Source organism: Mercenaria mercenaria, chromosome 19, assembly GCF_021730395.1.
Source record: "Mercenaria mercenaria strain notata chromosome 19, MADL_Memer_1, whole genome shotgun sequence".
NCBI classification, from domain to species: domain Eukaryota; kingdom Metazoa; phylum Mollusca; class Bivalvia; order Venerida; family Veneridae; genus Mercenaria; species Mercenaria mercenaria.
The window spans coordinates 42,333,146-42,357,040 of record NC_069379.1 but is presented as its reverse complement, the minus strand read 5'-3'; the positions used below and the strand labels follow the sequence as shown (position 1 = coordinate 42,357,040).

Sequence of the window (23,895 nt, the reverse complement as noted above, 5' to 3'; positions counted from 1 at the left end):
TAGGAAAAAATATAAATAAGAGTTTAACCGCGTGGATTTTAAGTGCATGTTTTAATACGTTATAACATGAAAGTAGACAAAAAATTGCATAACCGTATTAAACATTATTTAGAAACAGGCTTGAAAACGGTAGTAAAAAGTTAGCTAGATGTAGATACAGTTCATTCCATTCAAGTTAGATTTGTTCATATATATAGAGGAAATTGTGCTTATATTGTTATGAATTATTACTTTATTGAAAGGGTTGGATAATTATGATATGGATTTCGTATTTTTTCGAACAAGTAGATTTACTGTCTCATCATGACAAATTAAGGTAAGTTATATACATATTTAATTAAATTCATATCAATTATTTATTAGTGTTAATGTGTTACAGAATAAAAACTTAAAATGAGTTTAAAGCTACTATAAAAGTTTATGAAAAATTGTAGTTTCATTCTGGTTTATTAGGACACACGTATGATTTGTAAAAAAAAAATGCTAAAATGATACACCTGAAATTAAACGGCAGATTATTTGCCTTTTCTTGTACATGTCATAAAAAGCGGATGTATGCATATTATTTCATATAGTTACGTTTTCAATTCGGAGAAGGGTAACCGCTTTACTTCATTCCCTATACTAATCTTAAGTTCAAGCTGATAGGCCTTTCTCCTATTTAACAGCATATATTTCTTATATATTTTTGTTCACAGTTCTTATCAGTCGCGTATATTAGCACATATTTCATTTCAACATTGTAAACAATTCAATCTTTAAAATTCATACGACATAAACATATGTTAAAATAGTGTGTTTCTATTTGACTTTTGCTCTCCATCAGTAATACGTCTATACATGTTCCACATTATTGGCGTACATGCATAGCAAACGCAAGGGTTTGCTTTCTTATGTCTCAGTCATTTTTTTTACTGTTAAAAGAATGTTCACAAATACAAGTACATGAAGTGTGTTTTATATAGAAGATAATTGTTGGTTTCGGTGTAATATCACGTTATAATTTCACCGAGTGGGCACCAAAAGTGATATTTTCACGAGTGGCGCAGCCACGAGTGAAAATAACAACTTTTGGTGTTCACGAGTGAAATTACCGTGATATTACATCGATACCAACAATTTTTCTGTTTATTTTATGTCTAAAACTCTACTTTTGTTGTGTTTATTTCAATAAAATGTCGAAATTTGCGGGAAATTATATCAGGAAGCATCGCAAAGATGACGTCATTTTAACGACGTCATCGTCATATTGTTTCCGGCTTTCAGTACGCTCGGTAAACTTTTTGACGTTAATCCGGGTATCAGATTTGATAATTTTCACTGAGTGGCCAGTGAGTTTATCAGGATATAATTCACCGTTATATTTCGATAAACCACCGAAAAACATAAAATAAAAAGAAATATCAAATTCGTGGACCCGTAATAAAAATTTTGCATTTTCTGTCAAATTATGTGTTCTCTGTAGGCTATGTGATTTCAAAATTCTCTTGTAAGGCGTAAAAAAGAATTGTTTGTTTCCGGTATCCCGACGTACCCTAAAGTTTTGGCCCGACGCTAAGTGTTTTTATGGCCTTTGAGAATTTTTTAACAAAAAGTTGAAAAAACTGTACTTTTTATGCTTTAAACATGGTCAGTGATGTTAGAAATCAACATACTGATGCTCTAAAGGCATAACGAAATGGTTATTGAGTAGAGCATCCACATATACCATTTCATCACATATTGATTTCATATGATATATTCATTAACATTAAAAGCGTTAGTTTAGCTGATAGCATAGCATTACTTAATGAACAATTACTTTCATTCCATAAATGTAATTACAATTGCATTACTTAATGAACAATTAACTTTCATTCCATAAATGTAATTACAATTGCATTACTTAATGAACAATTAACTTTCATTCCATAAATGTAATTACAATTGCATTACTTAATGAACATTTACTTTTAATAAAAAATGAATCTGCAAAATGAAAAACGCTGAATTTATTTTCAGTAATAATTGTTTATACTTTAAAAATAATTTATAACAAAATTTAGTTTAATGCATGAAAACACTGTTAAATACATTTAAACATAGGAAATATCAAATGAACTTTATGTGGTTTAAGAATGAACCGTTGGAAGGTAACGTTTCAACAATGATTAATTTTCAAGATAGAAAAAAAAATCAAAACCAATATAAAGGGTTTTTGGTAACCCCTTTCTTATTGTTTCATTTATATATTTAACATCTTGTACTTTACTGAACTGGACGTGCTTTTAAAAAATATGTATGTTTTCATTTTTACAAATGCCATTTTAGTCAAACATATTTTATAAAGAAAATTAATACTGTAACTTTTGAAAGCTTCTTTTATTCTAAATATTACTGTCACTAAAACAAGCTGGAAGTTTTTTTTAAAAGAAAAACAAAACACTGTTACTGCATGACATTTAGTTTTGAATGTAGCTGTACAAACACAATTAAATTTATCCATTTCACGCAAGTTAGATATATATTTTACATTTGAAATAAATACAGGAAGATACAGTATTTTAGTGAAAGGTAGGCAATGGACATAGTTTATTTGTTTTTGCTATGTGCCTTTCCCTGTCCTCCAGTGTCTTATTTTCTTTGCACACAGAATCGCTGTGATCAGTAATATAACTTAAACACTACTAGTATTTATTTCATGACTTAGGGTAGATTTCCAATGATAACAGCTTTTCTACCGGCATATCTATCCGCTGATATTACTACGCGTTGGGGTAGATTTTCAGCTTAATTAAAGCACTTCAGCCAGCGTAGTTTGATTATCATTGCTATGTAACAGTCGTGTGAAATTGTTAACACATGAAATAAGGAGTGTAGAAAACAACGAAATACGCAAAACATTTTGCATAAAATTATAAGTTTATAAGTTGTCCTGTTAAAATTGAACATACATAAATATATTTCTTGCTTATAAGTTGTGATGTGTTAGTTAGACATATCCAAACAAAGTTCACAAGCTTTCTCATCTATGTTAGATATACTCAAACAATGTTCATTTGATGTCCTCTCTCTAACAGACAGATTCTTTTATCGTGTTAGTTGGTTGCAAAAGGATAGTTCACAAAATTAAATTTTCCGAAAATGCATATGTGTTGAATTCATTGATAGTCAAATACATAAAGATTAAACAGTGTTGTTGGAAGTCATTTACTTTACGATTAAACATTGTTGTATTCATTGGCAGTCAATTAAATTACGATTAAACAGTGCTGTATTCATTGATAGTCAATTACATAACAGTGTTGTATTCATTGATAGTCATTAAATTACGTTTAAACAGTGTTGTATTCATTGATAGTCAGTTAAATTACGATTAAACAGTGCTGTATTCATTGATAGTCAGTTACATAACAGTGTTGTATTCATTGATAGTCAATTAAATTACGTTTAAACAGTGTTGTATTCATTGATAGTCATTTAAATTACGATTGATCAGAACATTGCTGTGTTCAATGATATTTAATGACATTATTGATCAGGATTCTAAATAATCGAACACGTAGCCCTCTTTTCTAATAGTCAACATGAGGGAAGCTTTTTATATTTTTCTAACCTTTAAATGCGTACGATTCCTGTAAAACTACTGGAAAATAATTTTCCTGATCTCTCAGTGCATGTCGCTTATTATCCTCTCAGTGTTGTCTTGGAAACATGACGTATGAACATGCAAAGTAAAAGTAACAAAATTGAAAAAATGAGAACAGTGTCAAAATATGCAAAATTGATTAAAAATGAACATGCAACGTGCATCGAAAGCATTTGATTTAATGTTTAGAAAGAAAAACCTAAAATGGTAACGTATGAAATACTGTAGAGTATTTGCGCATGTTGATACGAAATTTTAACTGATTTAAACAAAGCGCAAATAAAATAAATTCCGTGTTTAGTGCCAGCTGCATTGAGGAGACAAGCTTAAAGTAATTTAAGTAGACTAGTGTTTAAATCGAAAAGTTCGCGTCTTGAAAATGTTTGCGAATTCAAGAAATATTCAAAATACCAGCCAGCATAAATTTCTCCGTTCGCCAAAACACGTCATTCTAATAAAATAAATATAAACCAACTTAGCGTTTGCACTCCAATTTTTGGCGATTCGCAAATATTTCTGCTTGCAAAACATCTGGAATCAGTAATTCGCAAACTTTTTAATCCGCAAATATACCAACTTATACAATAGGTCAAGTACTTCACATGTACGTGTTAATGTATACATGCACACACTAACTGAGAACATGTATGCATAAGCACAAACGAGTACATTAATTAAAAACAAATATACAGGAAGATGATGCATGACAGGGTTTCACCTCTAAGTTTAAACTTTTCAACTGCGTCAAGCATCACATTCAATCCCATCGAGTAATTAAAATTTCTTCCCGTCAGGTGAATCCCTTACACACGAAACAATAACCATAGGGACCGCCTTTTCAAATATAAATACAGTTGAATTCGATATCTCCGACTATCTTATCTAAAGTTTCCGGTTATCTCCAAAAAATTTCCAAGTACCGTTCCGAAAAAAAAGTAACGTGCACAGCCCCGTGTTCAAAAAACATTTTCAGTCTAAGCTGACGTTTTTGTCTTTCATATCTAAATGGCAAGTTTTAAACTAAATTTCAAGTTAATAACTATTTTCATGTGACTAATCAGCATTGATGGCCAGTGTCAGTTGGAATTTACTCTGAAGTTTAAGCAAAATTGATATTAAAATTGCAAACTCAAACTCTGAGACCGAAATATTTTTTTTTGTGAACACGGGACCAGAATTTCGGTTATCGCGAAATGAATACTCTATCCTTTAGATTTCGAAGTATTAAGTTTCCATGGTATTCTCAGCTTAAGATTATATATATATATATATATATATATATATATATATATATATATATATATATATATATATATATATATATATATATATAAAAACATGGAACCATCAGTTGAATTCTCAATCACTTTGCAGATGCCACAGCAAACACAAGATGTGTGATATATATATAAATATTTGTCCTTTCATCATGCAATAATATATGGCCATATTTATCAGAAAAAAAAGGCAGCAATTAAGGTTAACATTATAGCTTATATGGTAGTATTATAAGTTTGAAATGCTCAACAAGAGATAAGTGTTTTCTTCCTGTGTGGGTAACTCACAGGTAGGTAGTAATTGTAAACAAAATGCAAAATGTATATCCCATGTTAAACGACAAGTGAAATGAATCATCTACATAATATTTGCCAATAATATATCGCCATATTCACTGAAAAAGCAAATAACGTTATAATTCGTCAAGTAGTATTAAAGTTTGAAATGCTGATCTTTTCCTGCTGTCTCAACAACACAAAAGTGGCTGTTTAAACAAAATGCAAACATTCAGTTTTAAACGACATGTATAACTAACCATTCAACTTCCCTTCTCATTAAATTTTTCAGTTCTTAAAATGTTCCATTTGTTTTATTGGAGAGGTCTATCAAGACCTCTCCATAATGTTGGCTTTCAAACTAGGAGGATTTAGACTAATTTACTAATTTTACGGCGTTAGATTTCACTTTCTAGCGCAATTTACGGTAAGCCAGTCTAAAATGGCCCAATGCGCTTGCGCAGAAGTAAGTTTTGAAATCCTCTTAAACGAAAATAATTATTCGTTTAAGATAAAGAAATATAGAGTGTAACACTATTGTTACAAATGTTGGAAACGGTTCAGTTATTAAAAAATATAAAGAAATATATTTACTATTCTTTGTTCGCAGTATTCAAAGATATGCATATGAATTGAATCACGTTAAAATGTATTTCGTTCAATTAAATGAATTTATTGTTTAAATCGTGGATTCGTTTGCCCCGTTCGGAAGATCTGCCGGAATAAGAAGAGTCCTTTCTACCTTCGATAGTCGGAGATGTTAATCACGTGATCAAAACAAGGCGGCAATTCGACATATAAACCTTACAAACTGAGTAATAAACTAGAACAGATAGAATTTCTTTTTCGAATAGTACAGTTACAATAAAAATCTCTGAAAAAATACCTTTTAAAAAAGAATGATATACGTTTTTCAATTCCAACAGACGTCCGTTCGATTGGGATTTTCTTCTAAGCTTTTCTAAAGCTTCTCGGGAGCTATTCTCTTGGGCCCAAACGAACGGGGCAGTTGACAAACAAGCCTGTCAGGTGAGGGTCTCGCAAAAATGGTAAGATGCTAATTTGGCAGCTTTCACTAGGGCCAAGATTAGTGTACAATTATTGCAGTGGTAGAATTTGAACATTTTTAAATGAATTTGGTAACTATAGGAAATGCTTGGGCCTACAGACCTCGGATTGGCGGAGGTTGATAATAACCTTAAGATGACTTACTGATTTGAGGTCATTGGGTCATGGTCATAGGTCAGAGTGACCTGCAACGGGGAAACTATTCTTCGTCTATAGCACAACCTATCATATAACCAGAGACATAGATAACATTTGTTATCTATGTCTCTGATATAACTTTAAAAGGAGCAACACTGGACCTCTCCTATGTTTCTTTTTTTAAAAGAAGCCTACTTGTTTATTTTGTTGGGTTTAACGTCGCACCAACACAATTTAGTTCAAATGGCGAGTTTTCCAGCTTTTGATGGTGGAGGAAGTCCCCAGGTGCCTCTCCGCACATTATTTCATCACGAGCGGGCACATGGGTAGAACCACCAAGCTTCCACAATCCAGCTGTACGGGTTCCTCGCATGAAGAATTCAACGCTATAAGTAGAGATCGAACCTACATCGGCGAGGGGCATGTGATTTGAAGTCAACGGCTTTAACTACTCGGCCACGGGGGCCACTGTGTTCTATTCTATTCACATTTTAGTGCAGAAAATCTGTAAATCCAACTTCTAATGATAAGTTTGAACAATTATAGCACACTACCGGTATGCTGCTGTTCACTTATGGCCTAAACTAACCTATATTTTGTGGTAAATATGGGGGGGGGGGGGGGGGGGGGGGGTGCGCGGTATTCTCTAATTAAGTAATAATATTATATGGTATATTTTTCAAGTGCAAATCATCTCTATAGTGGACACCATTTACCGTCGTGATTTTTCATTCTAGAAAAGGTACATGTAAAAAATCCATGGCGGCATATAATTAATTCAATTGTTAATAGTAACTACTATGCTATAATAAACGGCATATATCCAATCGAATTTTGGAAAAGTCAGATTTGACACATTTTCAAATTGATCTTTTTGTACATAATTAAATATTCTTGAAATATTACAAACTTGTGCCATTTATTTCTCCCTGACCCCTAAACTACTATCCAAACTTAAGTAAATGTTTCTAAGTCATTTAGAAATGGTAGTGAAGTTTGCCAGATTCCTGGCTTTGCCAAGATATCCCGGTGATTGTAACAGTTTATTAATTGTTACAAGCAAACTATAGCAGTTTTGTCTAAAATTACAAAGTTATTGTTCAGGTGCATTAGCTTTGATCATTAATATACTATTTCAGATGCCAATAGTTACTGAGAAAAAAGACAATTTATATATCAAGCTGACCTTATTGTATGTCATGGATTACTACTCTCTCATAAACAGAATGTCTGAAACCTACAACTCAGACAACAAGGAAGGTTTTGGAAATGTCAAATGCATTTAGATTCATCCTTTCAAACAGTCCATTGTTTAGTGACTACATATAATGTCGTGCGATTCGTATCATTTTTACATTCTGACAGAATTTGAGAATAACAAGAAGATTTGTTTACGCTGGGGATTTGAGGAAATAGAACGATGCAAGTTTCTAAATAATTAAACTTGTAATTTTTGTCTGCTCCTTCAACGAGAATAGGTCTTTCATTTCTTTTTTATAAAGTTGGAACCTGTTCGATTGAAACACATGGGAAACAATGACATTTCGTTATTCCGGTGCGTGTTGCTTGTTTTTTTTTTTGTGTGTTTTTTTTCGATGTCGTTTTTGGAAAAAAAGGAAGCTTGTTTTTGCAAATTAAAAATAAATCTAAAAACAGTGTTCAAACTTTGAAGAATTAATTACAAATTAACCTGCAACATGCATTAGATTCATTTATATTAATGTTCTTGTTCTTACAATATTTCACGTTTCACTTGCAAAGGAAGGATTAAACATATTGCGACAGGAAAGAAAGACCCTCATATGACCCTAGAATGAGACAGTGTGCCATATGCAACTTCAAGACCTATCTTGAAGGTCGAGGTTTAACTCCTAGGACAAAAGTAAACGTTTCGTGTCAAGTCTCTAACTCATCAAGTGATAATATTACTTTTTGGCAGAAATGGTCTCCATAACTCATCATTCTTGGCAGAAATGGTCTCCGTAACACATCATTCTTGGCAGAAATGGTCTCCGTAACTCATCATTCTTGGCAGAAATGGTCTCCATAATGAGAGGACGTGTCTCACATCTAGCAAATACATGCGTCTTTTTGATCCATGCATTTAAAAAAAAAGCTCGACATTCAAATTAAATATAAGAAGCTGATATGTATCATTATCCAATTAAAAAGGATTAGATATTTATCAAATGTATATAAAATATATAAAAAAATCAGTAAAATCCCTGTGCGGGTATAAAATATCAAAATGTAACTGCTTGAAGATATGTATAATATAAAATATAAAATATATTATACATTCTTTTTATTTCAGAATTACTTCTGTTTAGTATGATACAGTATTTCCTGTGTTTTATGCTTTATTTTTTTCACCAGTATTAAAAGTATGATTTTTTTCTTAAATTCATGTATTTTTATATTAATCGATTTTAAAAGCATTTCACAACAGTTACTGTAGATTTTCAGATACACAAAATTAAACAGAAACGGTTGAAAACTGCAGATTGCGCAACACGTCAAATCCGCACTGTTTGCACAGTAACACCGAACTTTAAATCGATTTCAAAATAACAGAATATAATATTATCTGAAGTGCGGGGAAGCCATACGACTATGTCAAAATTCAAAACATTGTTTCTATGATTAACAGAGCCATCCTAACAAAATACATCTGGCTTAATTCCAAAGAATGTTGTTATTTTAAAAATTAGAGAATGAGCAACTCGCTTCAATTCTTAAAACATTGTATATGTACGACGGCATCTGTGAGTGCTTCTATCAAAGGATGCTCTCGGTCAATCTGCTGTCACTGTCTTTTAGAGTACAGTAGACTTACCACGGTTGTCTCGAACTAGCTCAACTCAAAATTCCTGCTGTTTCGAAGACATTTTCAAGTCCCGTCTCGAATCAACACACACAAATAAAATCATTTTAAGTCGAATCTAGGTTATCACGAAGTAACACGCACGATCCCTTGCAACTCGAGATACCTAGTTTCAATTGTATTTGCAATAGCATCAGGAATTTATTAACTTAACACGGTTGCTCATATGAAAAAAAAGCAATATTTTCAAAAGTTTTTAAACTAAAATTTTTGTTTAAAGTATCAATGAATCTACCTCGTTCAGTTGACACTGAATCGAAAAGATTGGAATATGGCGAGACGGGGGTTTATATACCTGACCCAGAATTCCCTGATCACGTGACGGTATGGTGTATAAGGAGAGTCATTTTTGCCGAGTAAAGAGTTTAACATTAATTCGGTTAAACTGAATATTAAATAAAAATCTCTTTCGGATTTGTTGTAAATTTATAATAATCTTTATTAAAGACATACGGGAATAATAAAAAACAATGACTTCTAACACGACCCGTCACTACATAAAATGACATGGGTGTAGCATGCATTGTCCCTTGTCTAATTTCAATTATCTATCATTTTGTGCTTTCTCTGCAGCACCTAACGCCTATGATTTCATTTAAGGTTTGTCTTATTGACATTCTAGAGAAATTTACAATATTCTTCCTTAGAGCTTTCCTTACACACAGAAGAGTGTTCAGAAAACATTCCTAGCAGAAATATCTTTGTTTTTGTTTTTCTGGATGATTTTGGAGAAAAAGAGATACATAATTTTCTACTAACAGTATATAGCTGCAACAAAATGACATTCTTTGTGATCTCTCTAAACAAAGAATAGCTTTAAGGAGCTAGAAGAAGAAAAGAAAAGAAACTATTTTCACTGTAAATCATATCAGCGATTTGTGTAAACTGTGATCATTTTGATACTAAGTACAGTAACGTGTTCAAATATTAGTGGACTTTATATCAAACTGACAGTAAATTTAAATCGTAGATTCCACTGTCAGAAAACTGAACGTAGATAAAATTCAGATAACGTGCGGTGAGTTAACCGATAACTAGCATGAAAGTTAAGTAATATATATAACGTGTTTTAAAGCCAACAAAATAGCATAAACTGTCTGGCATTAACCATTATAACACGAAAATAGAAAAAAAGTGCATGAAGTTGGGAAATAAACAAAACTTACATAGATCTATTAGATATAATTGTTACAGTTTATAGGGTTTATAGGATGGAAATAGAAAAAAAAAATAAAATTAACATAATACCAGGGAAATGAACAAAACGTATATCTATTAGATATAATTGTTAATAAACAGTTTATAGGATGGAAACTGAAAAAAGTGAATGAAATTAACATAGTCACGGGGAAATAAATGAAAAACTTACATCTATTAGATATAATTGTTAAAGAACAGTTAATAGGATGGAAATAGAAAAATGTGCATGAAATTAACACCATAACGGGGAAATAAACTAAACAATCTATTAGATATAATTGTTAAAGAACAGTTGATAGGATGTGTGTTCATTTTATTCCAATTTAGTTATAGCATAGTGTGTAAGTTTGTAACAAGAAGAAATATTACTATTCTGGAAGCGTCGGATAATTATGGTTTGGGATTTCATAATTTTTGAACAAGTATTTAATTGTCGAAACGTGACAAATTAAGGTAAGCAGTTAATTTTTAATTCGATTCATGTGAATATTTAGAAATGTTGATATGTTATATAACGGTTAAGAGCCGATTTGTTCTCAACGTTACAAATGAGCCGTACCATGGGAAAACCAACTTAGTGGTTTTGCGACCAGCATGGATCCAGACCAACCTGCGCATCCGCACAATCTGGTCAGGATCCATGCTGTCCGCTAACAGTTTCTTTAATTGCTATAGGCTTTGAAAGCAAACCGCGCAGGCTGGTCTGGATCCATGCTGGTCGCAAAGCCACTTTGTTGGTTTTCTCATGGCACGGCTCAAATGTGTTTTTGCCTGTTCAGAAGCACACGTGAAGTATTTGTAAACAAATACAAAATTTGTTCATTCCAAGTTGAACGACAAGTTACATAAATTACCAATTTTAAAGTACAAAAATCTCGTAACATACAAGCATGTATGTTTAAAATTGAGCCGCACCATTAGAAAACCAACATAGTGCATTTGCGACCAGCATGGATCCAGACAAGCCTGCGCATCCGCGCAGTCTGGTCAGGATCCATGCTGTTTGCTAACGGTTTCTCTAATTGCAATAGACTTTAAAAGCGAACAGCATGGATTCCTGACCAGACTGCGCGGATGCGCAGGTTGGTCTGGATTCATGCTGGTCGCAAATGCACTATGTTGGTTTTCTCATGGTGCGGCTCAAAATATTTTGATTACTTTCCACTCCTTCATAACGTACGTTCTGTATTATCGTAGGTAATAGATAAAATACAAATTTATAAACCGTTTTTATTAGATAAGTTAGCTGCACAACATATTTACGTTTTAAGCTAAGATTTTTAAAATTCAAAAGACATGAAACATTTGGCGAGTGTCTCACCTTTCTCTCCATTTATCTGCATGAAGTGTCTTAAATTATTTTACACGTTTTATTACAGAATAAATGAGGCTTTGACAAACATAATTTTGTCTTATATTTCATTCCATTTAATACAGTTGTTGACACAAAATCAATTTAAACTAAAAACGCATTTTTCATAAGTGTAGTTACAATTGATTTACTGATGAACTATTACTTTTGAAAACATATTTAGGAACAATATAATAACTTAGAACAGCTGTTTTACCTTTTTTGCATAAAATATTTCATAACAAAATATAATTGTATAAAAGCACTACTCGATATAATTGCGCGCACACACGAAATATCAAACTATGCCAAAAAACTCAATTCTTTTTGTCATTACAAGAAAGTATGAACAAATCAGTTGTACTAGAATTAGTCTGCAAACAGAACATTGTATAATTAACTATTTCAAACTAATATAAACAGTTTACATTTAGCAACTTCAGATATTTTCATTCACCTATACACAAATGCACCTCCCAGAACTACATGCATTTTACATAGTTCATTTGTTACAAATATTCTTCTGCGGGAACAAATTTCGTTTCCATCCAGCTGGCTTACGGAAGTTCAGTGGTTACACCCTGGTGCCCTTCAGTAATGAAATAATGCGCGAAGGGCACTTGGGTATCATTCCTTGGAAGCTGGCATATGACCTATGATTGTACTGGTACGACTTAACCTAAAAAACAACAATAAAGCAGAAAGTTGAATAATGCTTTTGCCTTTAACAGATATCACATTTTAGTCCTGAAAGGAAGCGATGTTTTTATTTACACCGAACTGATCTGATTCTATGGTCATGCATTTTGTGTGTTGAATAAGTTTATTTAGAATGTTCTTGCATACTAACAGACCCGCGAGATTTTAACAAATATATGGAAGTTTGGGAGTAAATGAACAAGACGCGGAATGCTATTTTCTAAAACAAGTATATTGCTATATTACCGTTACAAGTTAATGCTACTGTATGTACACATATACATGTGAACATATATGAATTATACATACAATGTACATGTTTGCCGGGTAAAAGTTATGAACGCGTCTATCAAACCGAAGGCATATTCTTAGAATAATTGTTACAGTATCCTATGATTTCTTTTGTTTTCATTCTATGTTGATCTCGTATAAATAACCATCTTATATATTTTAACCGGTCTCTTAATTTAAGACAAACACAGTGCTAATGAGTTACCAAATGTGTATACAATGGACTTTATCTGAAATAAATCTAAGTGTGCATATTTGAAGGGGTCCGTGCAAAAAGGTACATATCTCCATTTTTGGTCAAAATGATGTTAGGGCATTTGTGGCTTTAAAAAGAACATTCTGCACCTGATTTACACCCCCACCTCCCCCACCCAGCAGCGTTTTCTTCTGTTTAAGAGTTAAAAAAATGGTATTTCACGTATGCAACATTGGGTCTAACCCTACACTGAGCTGACATCAAAGACTTCAGGGCTTTGATGGCTGTTTCGGATAATAAAATGAACACAAGCCTAATGTAAATAGACTATATCAATAATTTTGAAAGTAATCAGGTATATGAAATTAAAATATTTCATTTAAATATTAAGGCAAATATTTAAATAAAACGCGCAAATCATGGTTTAAATGCAACAATAGTCCTAACTCCATGGACTTAGAACCTTTGTTGCATAACTCCATGGACTTAGAACCTTTGTTGCATAACCTCATGGACTTAGAACCTTTGTTGCATAACTCCATGGACTTAGAACCTTTGTTGCATAACTCCATGGACTTAGAACCTTTGTTGCATAACTTCATGGACTTAGAACCTTTGTTGCATAACTTCATGGACTTAGAACCTTTGTTGCATAACACCAAGGACTTAGAACCTTTGTTGCATAACTCCATGGACTTAGAACCCTTGTTGCATAAACATAATCGACAAAATGAAGATTTTTTGTTATAAAAATGATATAAATATTGCAAAATACATGAAACTTGGTAATATGACTGTTTAAATAGTATATAATCTATAGCTGCAGTTATTTTGGGAAATATCACATTTCACCGAAATTTTACAAAAATGCGTTTTCCCAACATTATTACTAAATGGAGATAGGTTCCTTTTTGCACGGACCCCTTCAGTTGAAAAGCGGCTTTTAGGTTATGTATGTTTCTTTCGGATTTGCTCCTCTATATGTTTTATGGTAATTATACACAATTGTCAATATTTTCATTTACTTTGATGTAATTTGCGTTCTTGGTTAAGTAAACAATATTACGCGAAAAGTTTTAGACTGATACATATAAAATGATTATAACTACAGGTATTAGTAGCTTACTAGTTAGAACCCTGCCCGTCTGTCAGTCTGTAATTGCGTCAGTCCGTCGGTCCGTCAAATCATTGACCGGTTTTTGTCAGCGATAAAGGGATTTTGGTAAAAAAAGTTTTCTAGAGAGAGTCGACACCTACACCCTTGTAGCTAAAGGTCAAGGTAGCTCTTTGAGGTCAGAAGTCAACCTAGCATTTTTCGTGTGTGGTCAGTCTTTCTGGGCTTCAAGAGATTATACTTTTACTTGACACATGTGTTCCCCATACCAAAAGATTTGTCGCGCGCAAGACTCAGAATTCAAGCAATATTTTGTAACTGTAACTCGTCCAAACTTTTATATGCACGGGTAATTGGGATAAACATTCGCCATATTAAGACGATGGGTCGTCTGCAAGACAAAGATAGACCTCTACTTTGAATGGCAATTTCAAAACTTCAGAGGTCAAAGTTTTATGGTCAGGGAGGTCTTCGGTCAATAATGTCATATAAGAACCTATATCTTATCCCTGATTCTCCCATCACAAAGAATTGTAAGACTGTACGAGTCTTCAGAAAACGTTTACTTACTGATATTTTGTTAGTTTTACCGAAACTGGTATGGTCTCTGTTTTGCCTGGCAATGTTTCATTTGCAAGTTGAGCAATTGTCATGGTATATTGATAGATAGAACACGATTAATTATCTTCACAATAGTAAAAGAATTATATTCAGTGTGCAAGTGAATTTGTATTCTTGCTTGTGCATGCTAATTCCATTGCATTTTGCATGTCGTATATCTGTCAATGTCTACCACTGTGTCTACTGAATGCATTTGAATATTCTAATCCTGCGATTTTCCCACATAGCACTGGAAATGCTTGAGGAAATTGACAGTAAAATATGTAATATTTAGCATAAAGTTATACATATTGTTTGATTAAATGATATCAAAGATTTTAGGGTCTGAATAATGCCAGCAGCAACTATTGTTTTTTATTTTTTTTTAAAGGCACATCCTGACTATTAGAGCCGCAACATGAAAAACCAACATAGTGCATTTGCGACCAGCATGGATCCAGACCAGTCTAGTCAGGAACCATGCTGTTCGCTTTCACCGCCTATTGCAATTAGAGAAACCGTTAGCAAACAGTATGGATCCTGACCAGACTGCGCAGATGTGCAGCTGGTCTGGATCCATGCTTGTCACAAATGCACTATGTTGGTTTTCTTATGACGCGGCTCATTTGTATATTCAATGGACAAAATATAGATTGATGAGCTTATCAAGTACCGGTGGTTTTGATCAAGTCCAAAGCTATTGTTGTAATGAACAGGTAACAGTTCTTTTTCGTGGTTTGTTTCATTATCATTATGTGACAGGTTTTGATATCTACTAGATCTACTTTTAAGAAGAGGACTGGACAATCAGAAGATTCCAAGGTTCGAATTAATTGAAATTATAGTCTGTTTTGATATAACATTCATTGAGAAAAGGTCTTCTAGATTTTGTAAAGTATCTAGGCTTCCTTGAAAACATTTAAAAAGAAGAAGAAGAAGAAGAAAAAACTCCATTAGCATTTAAAACTTTCACTGCGCATCACCGGTAATTCTCTCAATGTTGTCTTTGGAACCCGACGCACGGATATGCAGCAAAACCAAAATAAACAAATAAACAAAATCCGTACTCAATATTTGCTGTTTTAATTAAATGTGAACTTGCAACATGCATTGAATTCATTTACAGCCATGTTTATACAAATTGGCACGTTTCATTTTGAAAGGAGAAAACTGGAAACATTACAGCTTTACCACGGCATCACATTTTTTGTAGATCCACTATTTATCCCGATATTTTAATTTCGCTAATATCCATCCATGACCAGAGCGACGCCCGGATTCAATAATGAAATTTGAACTCCGTAAATATCATTTTGAGAAGGTCTTTCTAAAGAACTGTAGGGCCTTAACACACTTTAATTGGTATGAAAGACATTTCAATGATGTTTGTAAACATAACCATGTATCTATTGCAGTAAGTGATATTTGAGCTGCACGAGGGCTTCATATCTAACGAGATGTTGGACACGTGTTAACATGGAACTGAAGACTAGTTAACAGTCAGTTTTCAGATGAAAGACTAGTTAACAGTCAGTTTTCAGATGAAAGGCTAGAAGCAACCGTACACTTGGTTTTTTTTTACCAATCGGCTTAAAACGTGAAGTTTCTACTTTAATGTATAGAAGAAAAAAGGAAATTTCTGAGTTAATTTGTCAAAAATTGTATTTGATTAAAAAAAGATACAGAGACTTTAAACTACACTTATTTATGGCATGATAATGAATATTCGCCACTAGGATCACAATCATTGGCAAAATCAAATATATACCTCCATATCAACCTTGTATCGATTAACAATACCGTATAAATCCCTCCGATTTTAATTTAGCATATTTCATTTAATTTTTTGTTTACATGATTTTACCTCCGAGTGCGTTAATAAATTCACAAAAATTTACAATCTAAAGTCATTACAAAGCCAACTGATTTTCATTTACCATAAACTGAAGTTGTAAGGGATTAAGATGATCTCTTACACGAAGTTTATCAAAATTCCCCGGATTGTGTAAACATTACAATCATGTGCCATTTGTTATATCATGTATATGCTTGAGGTAGAAAAGATAAATTGTAAAACCGCAAGTTTGTGATGAAAAAAAGTTTTCAGCATTTAAAGGTACTTGTACGTGCATGGTTTGAAAGGTTTTGATCATATCCTAAGCGCAAACACGTAGTTAACTGTTCACCTCTGTGCGAACACGTGGTTAACTGTTCACCTCTGTGAAAACACGTGGTAAACTGTTAACCTCTGTGCAAACACTTGGTTAACTGTTCACCTCTGTGCAAACACTTGGTTAACTGTTCACCTCTGTGCAAACACGTGGTAAACTGCTCATCTTTGTGCAAATACTTGGTTACCTGTTCACCTCAGTGCAAACACGTGGTAAACTGTTCACCTCTATGCGAACACTGGTAAACTGTTCACCTCTGTGCAAACACGTGGTACACTGTTCACCTCTGTGCGAACACGTTGTAAACTGTTAACCTCTGTGCAAACACTTGGTTAACTGTTCACCTCTGTGCGAACACGTGGTTAACTGTTCACCTCTGTGAAAACACGTGGTAAACTTTAACCTCTGTGCAAACACGTGGTAAACTGTTCACCTCTGTGCAAACACGTGGTAAAATGTTCACCTCTGTGCAAACGCTTGGTTAACTGTTCACCTCAGTGCAAGCACGTGGTAAACTGTTCCCCTCTATGCGAACACTGGTAAACTGTTCACCTCTGTGCAAACACGTGATGCACTGTTCACCTCTGTGCGAACACGTGGTAAACTGTTCACTTCTGTGCAAACACTTGGTTAACTGTTCACCTCTGTGCAAACACGTGGTTAACTGTTCATCACTTTGCAAACACGTGGTCAACTGTTCACCTCTGTGCAAACACTTGGTTAACTGTTCTCATCAGTGCAAACACGTGGTAAACTGTTCACCTCTGTGCGAACACGTAGTAAACTGTTCACCACTGTGCACACACGTGGTACACTGTTAACCTCTGTGCGAACACGTGGTACACTGTTCACCTCTGTGCAAACACGTGGTACACTGTTCACCTCTGTGCAAACACGTGGTACACTGTTCACCTCTGTGCGAACACGTGGTACACTGTTCATCTCTGTGCGAACACGTGGTAAACTGTTCACCTCTGTGCAAACACGTGGTACACTGTTCACCTCTGTGCAAACACGTGGTACACTGTTCACCTCTGTGCAAACACGTGGTACACTGTTCACCTCTGTGCGAACACGTGGTTAACTGTTCACCTCTTTGCAAACACGTGGTCAGCTGTTCACCTCAGTGCAAACACGTAGTCAACTGTTAACCTCTCTGCAAACACGTGGTTAACTGTTCACCTCTGTTCAAAACGAGATAACTGGTCACGTAAGCGCAAAGAAAGTGGTCAACTAATATTATGTCACTTAACAACTTTTCACATTAAAATGACAAATAGTGGCGATTAAAATAGGTTGACAAATTACAAAAGAAGCGGAAATCGTTTCTATTTTGTATCACGCGCCGCAATACGTCTCCTTGATACACATGTATATACAGGACAAACACGTCTCCTATATGTTGATGTGTCTAGTCTGGAAGTTTACGCATTTAACTTGTTTTTTTTTGTTTTTTTTTTGGGTTTAAAATAATTTTCATGTTTAATGATATTAAGCCAAAGTTCGACTACATTTGAAGTTTTCTAGATCCTCTTGTTGTATGAATAAATGGTCCTTTTTCTCAAATTTGAGACTTTGAATACGGCTAAAGAATGAACTATTAATATAAAATGACAGCCTAAATGATATCTATCTTTTCAATTTATACGATAAATAATGATATATCTACTTAAATAATGATATTTTATGCTTTCAGCACTATAATGATAATTTTAGTAGACATTGATATATGTTTTACAAATTTGATATTGTCGCTTAGATTTCGATTTTTGTTCCTTTAATTACATTTATCTTGTTCAGTGATTTACTAAAACACGCAGAACGCATTAATATTAAGTACAAAACTTGAGAATTGTATAGTACTATATTACTAAATAAAAAGGTATGTGAGTTGTCAATACTTTTATATTTCGAAATGTTTTAGATTAAAAAGAGAACAGAGCGGATGATATATTCTATTTTTGAATTGTACCAATTTGATTTGCGCGGCGGTCTAGGGGTAACATGCTTAACTGTCAGTCAAGAGGCCAGTGCACTGAAAGTTTCTGAGATGCTCTTTAGTGTCTCCCACTGAACTAGGTGCAAGTTCTGGTCCATCACAGGAAAGATGGTTTCTCGTGTATAGGTGCTACACACCAAACACGTTAAAGAACCAGATTTTCCGTTCGCAAAGATCTAGCCGTTAAATTAGTCGGACAAATCTGTGTCTAATTTCCCTCTATCTATCTTTCTGTTGTGGGCGCTTTCTCTACCTCTATCCCTCCAGTCAGATCGCTCTGTGTCTGTACTGGCAGAGGCTGAATTTAGCATCTTGGCTGCGCACCTTTGAACGTATATGTTTTTTTTTTCTATTTAGACAAGTCCAATACATGATGAGGATTTTCTGCCTTTTAGGAGATTTGTTTTTGTCTCTCTATAATTTTTCACACTAAGTCAACACCCTTCTTGCTCATTTACCAATAACTAACACCTGTTTTTCCACCCAAAGTCAACCTTATTTTTGCTCTTTAACCAATATCTTACAGCTATCTTTTAACCCAGATCGGCATTTTACCAATGCCTAATAACATCAATTATTAGTCTTTTAACATTTTTTCAGTGCATGCTAGTTTAAACATAATTATTCCCAAAATAGAGTACATGCTTTGGTACATAATGTCATACTGTGGTGAAAGCAAAACAGGAAAGGATAAGAATGAAAGACAAGTCTTAAATATCGAATTCTTTTCCGTTCGGACAAAATAAAACTGTATGACCATATCGAGCTTAAATCTGTAATTGGGCTAGGAATATAGAATCTAGTCTTAAAATATGAGAAAATGAGAATCTTGAACATTTTTACACGAACTCTGGGCGAGTAGCTTTAAAAAGTCATTATCTTATCGATCTAGATATCTAATAGAATAGTTTTAGTGTATGATAATTTTTATATCTTTAAAGAGTTATTTTGTTTTAATGGTATTGAAACGCTGGTAATTAGGTATTTTTCCATCTTTAACTAGATAGTGAATGCCTTTTTTTGTGCGACTACGCCCAGCAACGCCAATGTATTATGTTAGAGTTTATTCGCGACCGTTTTTAAAAATGAGCCGCGCCATGAGAAAATCAACATAGTGGGTTTGCGACCAGCATGGATCCAGACCAGCCTGCGCATCCGCGCAGTCTGGTCAGGATCCATGCTGTTCGCTAAGAGTTTCTCCAATTCCAATAGGCTTTAAAAGCGAACAGCATGGAGCCTGACCAGACTGCGCGGATGCGCAGGCTGGTCTGGATCCATGCTGGTCGCAAACCCACTATGTTGGTTTTCTCATGGCACGGCTCATTAATATTTAAAAATAAACCTTGTAGATAAAACAGCAGCTTTATTAAGTCATTACTGTAAACATCGTTGTAAATTTTAGAATTATCGATAAGAAACGATAACTAGTGCGCTATGTTCAATAAAATTTTGCTGCCGCCAACATACTGCATTTATCTCAACGACGAAAATGTATTTACATAATTCATTGATACCAGTGAGCGCTTTCGTTTTACCTCCCTTTAATGGTGAAAAGTCATAATTTCCTAGTTTATTTTAATCAACATGCAACAAAATATTTAATATCTAATAACATTAACCAAAACAAATATATTTATTGAAGCTTTAAGAAAATTAATTCAATCACACAAGTTTTAAAAACTTTTTTGGGAATGAAATATCTATCAGTATATATTACACATGAATAGATGAAGATTTGACGCTCTACCCGAACACTATGTTCGATTAATGTATTCTTTTGAGCTTGGCGGACGACTAGTTTTGACCGTCGGGTGAACAAATAGCATAGGCACTATAACTAGAAATACACAGTTCAATTAGGTACTATGTATATCAGATATATGTATAGCTAACTGCATCAAAGTATGTGGACTGAAAAAAATATTTCAAATATCATTTTCGGGAAAAGAGTAAAATGATCCCGGGTAAAATATTTGGAAAAACTAGAGACAACTCCGCTATGACTTTACTGCAGACTTAGGTGGCTATTGACCTAGTACCCCATGCAAACTATGCACTTTTATCTCTACGCTGGAAAAAAACATGCTTAATTTTGCATAAGTGCCCTAATTAAGGATTAACAATCTGAATAGAAAATTATGTAAAGATCAAATAAGTTAATGCCCTGGGAAAAGTGTGACATTTTCTGTGGTGAAATTTGTTAACAAACAGACGATTATTTTGAAAAAGTCAAAACCCACAGAATTTCACAAGGTAAAATATACCTACTGAAAAGATTACTGCAGGAAAGAGAACAATCTCTTGTATCAATATATATGCGTCAAAGTATGGGAAAAACATCTAGAAATATGAGAAATCAAAGAAATCAATTTTAGTACTGTTCAGTGCATAACTGTCTTATCATGCATAGCATTTAACATACATAGATTACATTTCATTTGCACTGATATAACATGGACAGGATTAGGATTAGGATTAGCGAACGTTGTTAATTCACTCAACAATTTCACTATATAAACAGATTGTTTCCCATGTTGAAGAAGGCTTAGGGTAAGTCTCTAAATAACATGTATAATACACATACATATATTTTTTTCTACTCAGATTATCAATTTATAATTATCATGTAGATCTAATTACGCGACAAATCCATATTCTCTTCATCTAAGTGGGGACTCCAGTCAGTACTAAAAAATTGAACTAAAAACAGTGCAAATCTGTGTTGATATTTTACTCTTTATTTCGAATTTTCGGACACTTGTCCTTTTTCAAGAATATGGAAATATTTTTCTGACTAAGTAATATCCATGTAACATTTATATCACAGGAAATGAATAATGTTGACGTCCTGTCACTAAGACATACATATGATGTTGACACCTTGCCCTTTTTGCGGGAAACGACGTCACGTCTTACACAAGATATGACGTGACGTTGTCTTAGTGACAGGACGTCAACATTATTCATTTCCTGTGATATAAATGTTACATGGATATTACTTAGTCAGAAAAATATTTCCATATTCTTGAAAAAAGGACAAGTGTCCGAAAATTCGAAGTAAAGAGTAAAATATCAACACAGATTTGTACTATACTTCCCTTCGGAAGATTTACAGACATATTGTAAAAACAGTGCGTTTATAAATTATGTGTACTTTATCGTCTATAGGCCATGTTATATTGTCTAACGTTCTAGAGAGTTTTGAAATAGCTTAATTCGTTGTTTTTGATGACGATGCTGGCAAATAGAAGTTTAAGTACCTTACATATTTTGCCTAATTTAACTTAAGCCTTTATAATATTTAATCTTGGAGTGATTCTTACAATATATAAAAAAACAAAAACAACAACAACAACAAAAAAAAAAAAACAACAACAAAAAACAAGCGGTTTTTTTTTAAACGGTATTTCAAATGAACCCAGATATATGCGGACAGAACTGAACATAAATGCCGTTTTTAATCTTGATGGAGTCTTTACTATATAATTTTGTAAATAATTCCGTTAAGGTTATGGATAGTGTTGCACATTAATTAATCAATTAATCAATTAGTGCTCTGGATAGACTCAACCAAGTCTTGGTTGCGTTCTATGCCTTAATGGATCTTTTATCAACTTTCATTTATTCATCAAAATTGCTTTTTTTATTATAATTAACTATAGATAAATCAGTTTTCAAAAATAACTTTATATGCAATATGTTTACTTGTGAAAACACTAGCTACTTATAGATCTATATGAGTCAATTACATAATATGAATTATTATTCATTTATAATTCGTTGTGAAAAAATAGATTTTGTTTATATTTCGAACGTGTCAATATTTCAGATCGACTCACGAATTTTAGATTAAATGAAGATATATGGCGTAATGAGTATACCGCATCCAGGCGGGGTCTCGATCTCGCTAGGAATGTTATATAAGGGGGGTATCTGTATGTTTTCAATGCGCGATTAAAATGACGTGAACAGGAGATGCAATATTTTCACGAGTAGCGAGTCTTGATTACGGAACCCTTTTAGGGACATCGTGTTCTCACCCTTCGCCTTATTTTCAGACACTTTCTAAGTCCGAGATCATTGAGTGGACTGAAAAAAGAAAACACCCCGCAAAACTGCATAAAATGTCTTGTTTTTTTTTCACCATCGACGTTTGTAATTTAAAAAATGTGCGCGACACAAAAAGTTGAACCTCGCGGGATTCCTTTTTACGATTTTCCAATAGAAAATTAGTAGTATATTCATTCATTAAAAAAAAAAAAAGAAATCTCGCGTATATTTTTCTAATACAATATGAAAGGCGAGTGACGAGAACGCAATGTTGTTGACAGGATTCCGCACTTGATAGTGTAAGTTGTATTTTTATTGTATGCTAACTGGTGAAATACTGAAAAATATCAGTGAGATATTTCTCTATATCACTCACAGTGCCGAACTTCTTTTTTTCAGATAAAATTATCTCCCTTGAAATATATTCTTTAATTAACTCCCGTTGTTGTCTTTACAATTGCTGGTATCCTATTATTATCCTAACATTAAGACATGTACAGCTAGACAATCCTATATAGGACAAGCTAGCTATAATAAAATTTGCAGAAGAAATAATATTATAGATCTTAATGCTCTTGAAATGCTCAAGAAATGTTACCTTCAAAAGTGGTTGCTTGGCCTTGCCGTTAATGTAGCTATAGTACGTCTTTCCTCCACTTTTGATCGGTTCCTCCCTATCGTATGGTAGATTTTACTGGCGATAGCACATTTAGTTGGTTGTTGCCTTAGTTTATTATCACAAGACATCAACTCAACCTTACGTAATATGCCAGCATTTTCGTCGAAATTCTTCCCCACCCAGCCAGTTGTGTTCCACATTCCACCCCTATTCGTTATGCTATACAGCTCCTAGACCAATATTTCCATTAAATCCATGATGATATTTAATTCTGCAGCTTGATTTTCCAAGGACTTTCGGATATTTCCCAGTTGTTTACGTTTTTCGGGTTGTT

At 33.6% G+C, this 23,895-nt stretch overlaps 1 protein-coding gene across 3 annotated transcripts in view; it reads left to right on the top strand.

Annotated features, from left to right (window-relative positions):
- The window catches only part of LOC123542075 (atrial natriuretic peptide receptor 1-like), an 802,781-nt gene that overhangs the window by 17,883 nt on the left and 761,003 nt on the right, over positions 1-23,895 (top strand). The window contains exon 1 of one of the 3 annotated variants that reach the window (XM_053531571.1): positions 43-316. The exons of 1 other annotated variant lie outside the window; for it this stretch is intronic. The gene's annotated coding sequence lies outside the window, so the exon portion shown is untranslated. Of the gene's footprint in view, positions 1-42; positions 317-10,313; positions 10,925-23,895 lie in introns of those variants that run through there. One more of the 3 variants, XM_053531572.1, reaches the window with a different exon arrangement.